This window comes from Balaenoptera borealis (genome assembly GCF_965194805.1).
Source record: "Balaenoptera borealis genome assembly, chromosome: 7".
Classification (NCBI taxonomy): domain Eukaryota; kingdom Metazoa; phylum Chordata; class Mammalia; order Artiodactyla; family Balaenopteridae; genus Balaenoptera; species Balaenoptera borealis.
Window position 1 is genome coordinate 93486065 of NC_138864.1, and position 6082 is coordinate 93492146.

Below are 6082 nucleotides of genomic sequence, written 5' to 3' on the forward strand. Positions count from 1 at the left end.
ATCATGACCATTGTTTTGTGTCTTCTCTTCTGTTATTTTGGTTGGTTCATGAGACTGAGTCATTGGAATCCTGAGGGCAGTGTGGGGTGGGCAGCCTTGGTTTTGTGGCCCCTGATTTGCCCTTTGGTGGGCATCCATTCACACATGGTTTTATTCAAATCCCTTGTACCACAATAACCTTGAAAATCTTAATTTTACGGTATATCTTTTAGAAAGAGGAAGCATCTAGCAATTTCAAGTCTGTACAGTGGTGATGAGGGAAGAGAAATAGGAAATTGCATTTTTTCATTTGCCTTCTTTTGTTGTGACGCAGTGTAACTACAGTATCTGAATTTCTCAAAAATAATGCTTGCTAAAAGTTTCGAAATAGTGTAGAAATTCAGAGTGAAAGCAATAGAAATTTGTGCAAAATAGAAGCATGCATTTTTTAAAAGCAAATTCAATAGGGAAATTTTTGTATTGGTTGTGGTCACTCAAAACAATCATTTGAATCTCTTGACCCAAAAAGCATTTCTTATTATTGCTGATTTGTTTATCATTGACATGATGGAGTCAGGCTGGTATTAGTCTTTAGCCATTTTATGAAAGGATGGCAGATGAATTGTGGAGTGGGAGAAGTAGAGCTGGCCCTAGAGAAATAACAGGTGATTGTAAATTTCTTCTGCTTTTCAAAGAATCCAGTTTCTCCCTCATCTTACACTTACTTTTGTGCTGGCTTGTTAAAGTTTCAAAAATTAAAACTTACTTGACTACCTTGCAGTCGAAGTGGATAGTGTGTCTTTGTTTTATTCACGATTGTATCATTGTACTGAATACAGTGGAACATAGTAGGTGGTGCATAAATGTTTGTTGAATGAGTAAATGAATTCTCTTGAACATTGATTTACAATCATTAAACAATCTTCTTTATGATCTCTCTTTCAGAAATAAACCATAAGCCAAGTTCAGTTAGCTGAATAGAGAAAGTCATTACTTGTAGTTTTTCTGGGTTAACAAAATAAAGGCTTTTAATTATTTGTCCCTGATTCTTACAGTTACTTAATTTTCAGGAGAACCACTGAACTGAAAGTTTCAGTTTTTTGTTTTTAAAAAAGGTATTAGCTGTAGGAATGGGTTTATGCAGATATATACCCATTTCCCTTTTTCTTTTAAATAGTTGTAAAATCAAGAAATGCAACCATCCATTTTTATTTTTCACTGATTAATACCCAGAGTGTTCATTTCTCTAACAAACTATTGAGATTTCAGGCTTCTCTTACTCTTATGTCCAACTGACACCCAAATTGTCTCCACTTATTTTGATTTAAAATAACTATGATCATGATAACTGATTTAATAAAATGATAAGTGCCCTCATATACCAAAGTCAACAGCATTTATGTTGTTGTTAACAGTCTATATTTGAAATGAAACAAAATTATTCTAAAGTGGACTTGAATATACATTAAAAATTCAGTTGCTATTAGAAGGTTAATATTCTTAGCACATAAAAAATGTATTATAAAATTGTAGGGTTATATTCTTTTTTTTTTAAGTCTAAGTTTCCTTTATTTTATTTATTTATTTATTATTTATTTTTATTATTTTTGGCTGCATTGGGTCTTTGTTGCTGCATACGGGCTTTCTCTAGTTGCAGTGAGCGGGAGCTACTCTTTATTGCGGTGTGCATGCTTCTCATTGTGGTGGCTTCTCTTGTTGCGGAGCACGGGCTCTAGGTGTGCGGGCTTCAGTAGTTGTGGTGTGCTGGCTCAGTAGTTGTTGCTCACGGGCTGTAGAGCGCAGGCTCAGTAGATGTGGTGCACGGGCTTAGTTGCTCTGCGGAATGTGGGATATTCCCGGACCAGGGATCGAACCCATGTCCCTTGCATTGGCAGGCAGATTCTTAACTACTGTGCCACCAGGGAAGTCCAGGGTCATATTCTTAATGGCATTTCAAAGAGATTTTTCAATCATGGCATTTGAATCATCTGGTAAAAATTGGGTTACTCTAGAATATATTTTACAATTTATTTTAATTATTGGGGAAAAATACTGATATTAAAACAATATTTATTTATACTTGATAAGCCTAACTCTTGTTCTTAGTGATGTAAAATGCATCTGTGTGCCTTATTCCACTATAGTTTAATTGATTTCTAAATGATGCTGTTTTTGTAGTCATGATGTGATTATTAAAGTCTAAGTCCTTATTGAAGAATAGATTAAGAGATATCCTTGATTAACACAATGTGACCACCTCTGAATATTGTCCAATGTGAAGAATGTTCCAATATAAAAATGTTTTTAAAAATTTGAACATGTAGCTTCAATATTGCCTAGCATCTTCATGTTAAAATTGCAGAGCTGTTATAAATAAAACGTCACATAGCCTTTCGGATTATGTAGGACATTTGTCTGAAACTGATCACAAGGAAGCCAAGTGAGAAAGTATGATAGTTCAAAATTCATCACTACTAATGAAAACTTTAAAGTTCATTTGCCATTAAAAGATTAGTAGCATATTCCTTTACAAAGGAGAGGGCAGGATTATCTAGATTTTGATTACAGATTCTCTCTCTCTTTCTCTCTGCCTGTTTTGGAAATAATATTTGAGTTAACTTCTTAACTGGGACAAGGCAAAAATATTTCTAATTTAAAAATTTCCAAAATTACTATTTTTGCTCTTCTGTCCTTATATGCAAATAATATTTCTACTTTTTAAGCATTTATTTATCACCTAGTAGTAAACTAGCATACTTTGTGGGGGTGGAAAATAGGTAGATGACAAGGCCCATGAGCTTACAGTCTTACTAGAGAAATCTGAAGCAATTAGAGAACAGCATCATATCATGTAAAACCACACACAGATCACATATAACCTAGGCCTTGGAGAAATGAGAAGTTAACGTGGGTCAAAGTGATCAAAGATGGAACTTGAGTGGGCCTATGGATTGGGTTGGATAGCCTGAGGGAGAAAGAGAAGTGCGTGCCTATATATTGGAGGAGGTGTGTGTGTGTGTGTGTGTATGTTTATATGGTGTTGATAAGGAATGGAAAATAGAAAAGAAAAAGAGAAGAATATGGATAAATGACAACAGTGCTATATCATAAAATGTCTTATAATGGGGTTTGAACTTGGTCTTATGTACACAATAGAGAGACATTGAAAGTTCTTTAAAGTAAGGTCAAATTCTAAACTGCTTAAAATATTAGCCCCATCCATTTTTCCTATTACTTTCAAACTTTTCTAACTTTCCTACAGGTGAAGGTTTTTTTCCCTAGTGTCACTAGTTCACATCACTGGAACAACTTTGTCATTCTCTATCACTTCTTAAGTATCTTCTTTTTGGTGATTATGTACGTATGTCCTGCTACATCTTGTTTCTGCTACTAATAGTGAAATGTACTTAACTATATTTTTCTGTCTTCTGTCATAAATATCTAAGGAGAAAATTGGGTCTGGAATTTTATTTATATTTCCCCCGTTCATTATAATGAACACTCTATAACTGATCATGATTATCAATATAAGTATAGTTTTAGTTGACTGAAAATAGAATAGTTCTTGGTTGAATATTTATGAAGATCTATTTTATCATGTACATAAAATTTAAGCTGGTCTTAAAATTATAACAGAGAGCAAATATTCCTCAGCAAAAGTCAATGTAGTAAGAAATGTCTTTCTCTGTTACTATTTTTCTTCCTAAAAATGATAGTTTTTCATGCCCATGATGGAAATACAAACCACTGGGGCTCTGGCACTGCAGAAAATGCTCAAGACCTTCCAGGCATAACAAATAATAGCACCACAGAGAAGAATACAGGTTCTTTCTGCATCAGGGAACTGAGTGGCATCATATCTAAAAGCACTGATGCAATAATTGTACAGAATTCCTAGTGCAAGTTGGGTGTATCAGGGCCATGTAAAAATGGGAACATTTGTTTCCCTGAATTATGAATTCTAGCATGCATGAATATTTTTCCATGCTACCTACCAAATCCTTTATTAGTAGCTAAAAAGTTACTACCATGATAAGCATAATATTTTTTCCTAGTTCATTCTCTTAAAAGTCAAGCCACTAGACTCAAAATATATAAAAATGATGTATAACTAAATCATTTTGTTGCTGAAAATCAGAAATTGTAAATTTAAATGCACAGTTAATTATAGCCATTTAAACATAAGCCTAGAGTGTGATTAAAAATAATAGCAAAACACTTTTGTACTGGGTTGAACTTAAAAGCCAGTGATTTTATGCATGTAAAGCATAGCAAAAACAACTACAAAAAGAAAACTAGATTTGTGTTCATTTCACAAGTCTTTAAGACTAAAACCTCAGCCATACTAGATTCAATTAAAAGGTTTTTAAAGCATACAGTACAACTCATTGTACACAGTAGATGCTTATTAAGTAAGCATGTTCAGAGATGGATTATTCTGAATTGCAAACTGTGGTGGTATAGTAAAATGTCTTCCTAAATTTTAAGCTTCATAGATTTGAAACAGGAACTTGAAACAAATGTAGTGGCCTCTAAAAGAAATCTATGAATTAGTTATAATTGAGAATAGAACATAAAAAGGAATAACAGGGCACAGATATCCATAATTTGGTCATTTGAAATGGAAGCAGAGCATCAAGTCTGTCTGATTAAAATTAAAAGTGCTATTATGGGAGACCTTCAAGATGGCGGAGGAGTAAGACATGGAGATCACCTTCCTCCCCACAAATACATAAAAAACATGTCTACATGTGGAACAACTCCTACAGAACACCTACTGAATGCTGGCAGAAGACCTCAGACTTCCCAAAAGGCAAGAAACTCCCCATGTACCTGGGTAGGGCAAAAGAAAAAAGAAACAAACAGAGACAAAAGAATAAGGATGGGACCTGCACCTCTGGGAGGGAGCTGTGAAGGAGGAAAAGTTTCCACACACTAGGAAGCCCCTTCACTGGGAGGGATGGGGGGGTGGGTGGGGGGAAAGCTTCAGAGCCACGGAGGAGAGCGCAGCCACAGGGGTGCAGAGGGCAAAGTGGAGAGATTCCCGCACAGAGGATCGGTGCCGACCAGCACTCACCAACCTGAGACGCTTGTCTGCTCACCTGCTGGGGCAGGTGAGGGCTGGGAGCTGAGGCTCGGGCTTCGGAGGTCAGACCCCAGGGAGAGGACTGGGGTTGGCTGCATGAACACAGCCTGAAGGGGGCTAGTGCGCCACAGCTAGCTGGGAGAGAGTCAGAGAAAAAGTCTGGAGCTGTTGAAGAGGCAAGAGACAATTGTTTCGGGGTGCGCGAGGAGAGGGGTTCCTGCTCCGTGCTCCCACAGAAGGCAGAGCACCACCTAAGCAAGCTCCAGAGATGGGCACAAGCCACAGCTATCAGCTCAGACCCCAGAGATGGGCATGAAACGCTAATGCTGACGCTGCTGCCACCAAGAATCCTGTGTGCAAGCACAGGTCACTACCCACACCCTCCCAGGAACCTGTGCAGTACACCACTGCCAGGGTCCTGAGATCCAGGGACAACTTCCCTGGGAGAACACATGGCATGCTTCAGGCTGTTGCAGTGTCACGCTGGCCTCTGCCACTGCAGGCTCGCCGCGCATTCCAATTATGACTACCGTACCCCTCACTCTCCATGGCCTGAGTGAGCAAGAGAGCCCTAATCAGCCGCTTCTTTAACCCCGTCCTGTCTGGATGGGAACAGAAGCCTGAGGGCAACCTACACGCAGAGGTGGGGCCAAAACCAGAGCTGAACCCCAGGAGCTGTGTGAACAAAGAAGAGAAAGGGAAATTTCTCTGTGCAGCCTCAGGAGCAGTGGATTAAATCCCCACAATCAACTTGATGAACTCTCCATCTCTGGAATACCGGAATGGACAACAAATGTTCCCAAAATTGAGGCAGTGGACATTGAGAGCAACTGTAGACTTGGGGCTTGCTTTCTGTGTCTGATTTGTTTCTGGTTTTTATGTTTATCTTGGTTTAGATTTTAGTGCTTGTTTTCATTGGTGGATTTGTTTATTGGTCTGGTTACTCTCTTCTTTTTTTAATTTTTTAAAATTTTATTATTTTATAAATTTTAAAATTCTGTTTTCTTCCATTTTTTC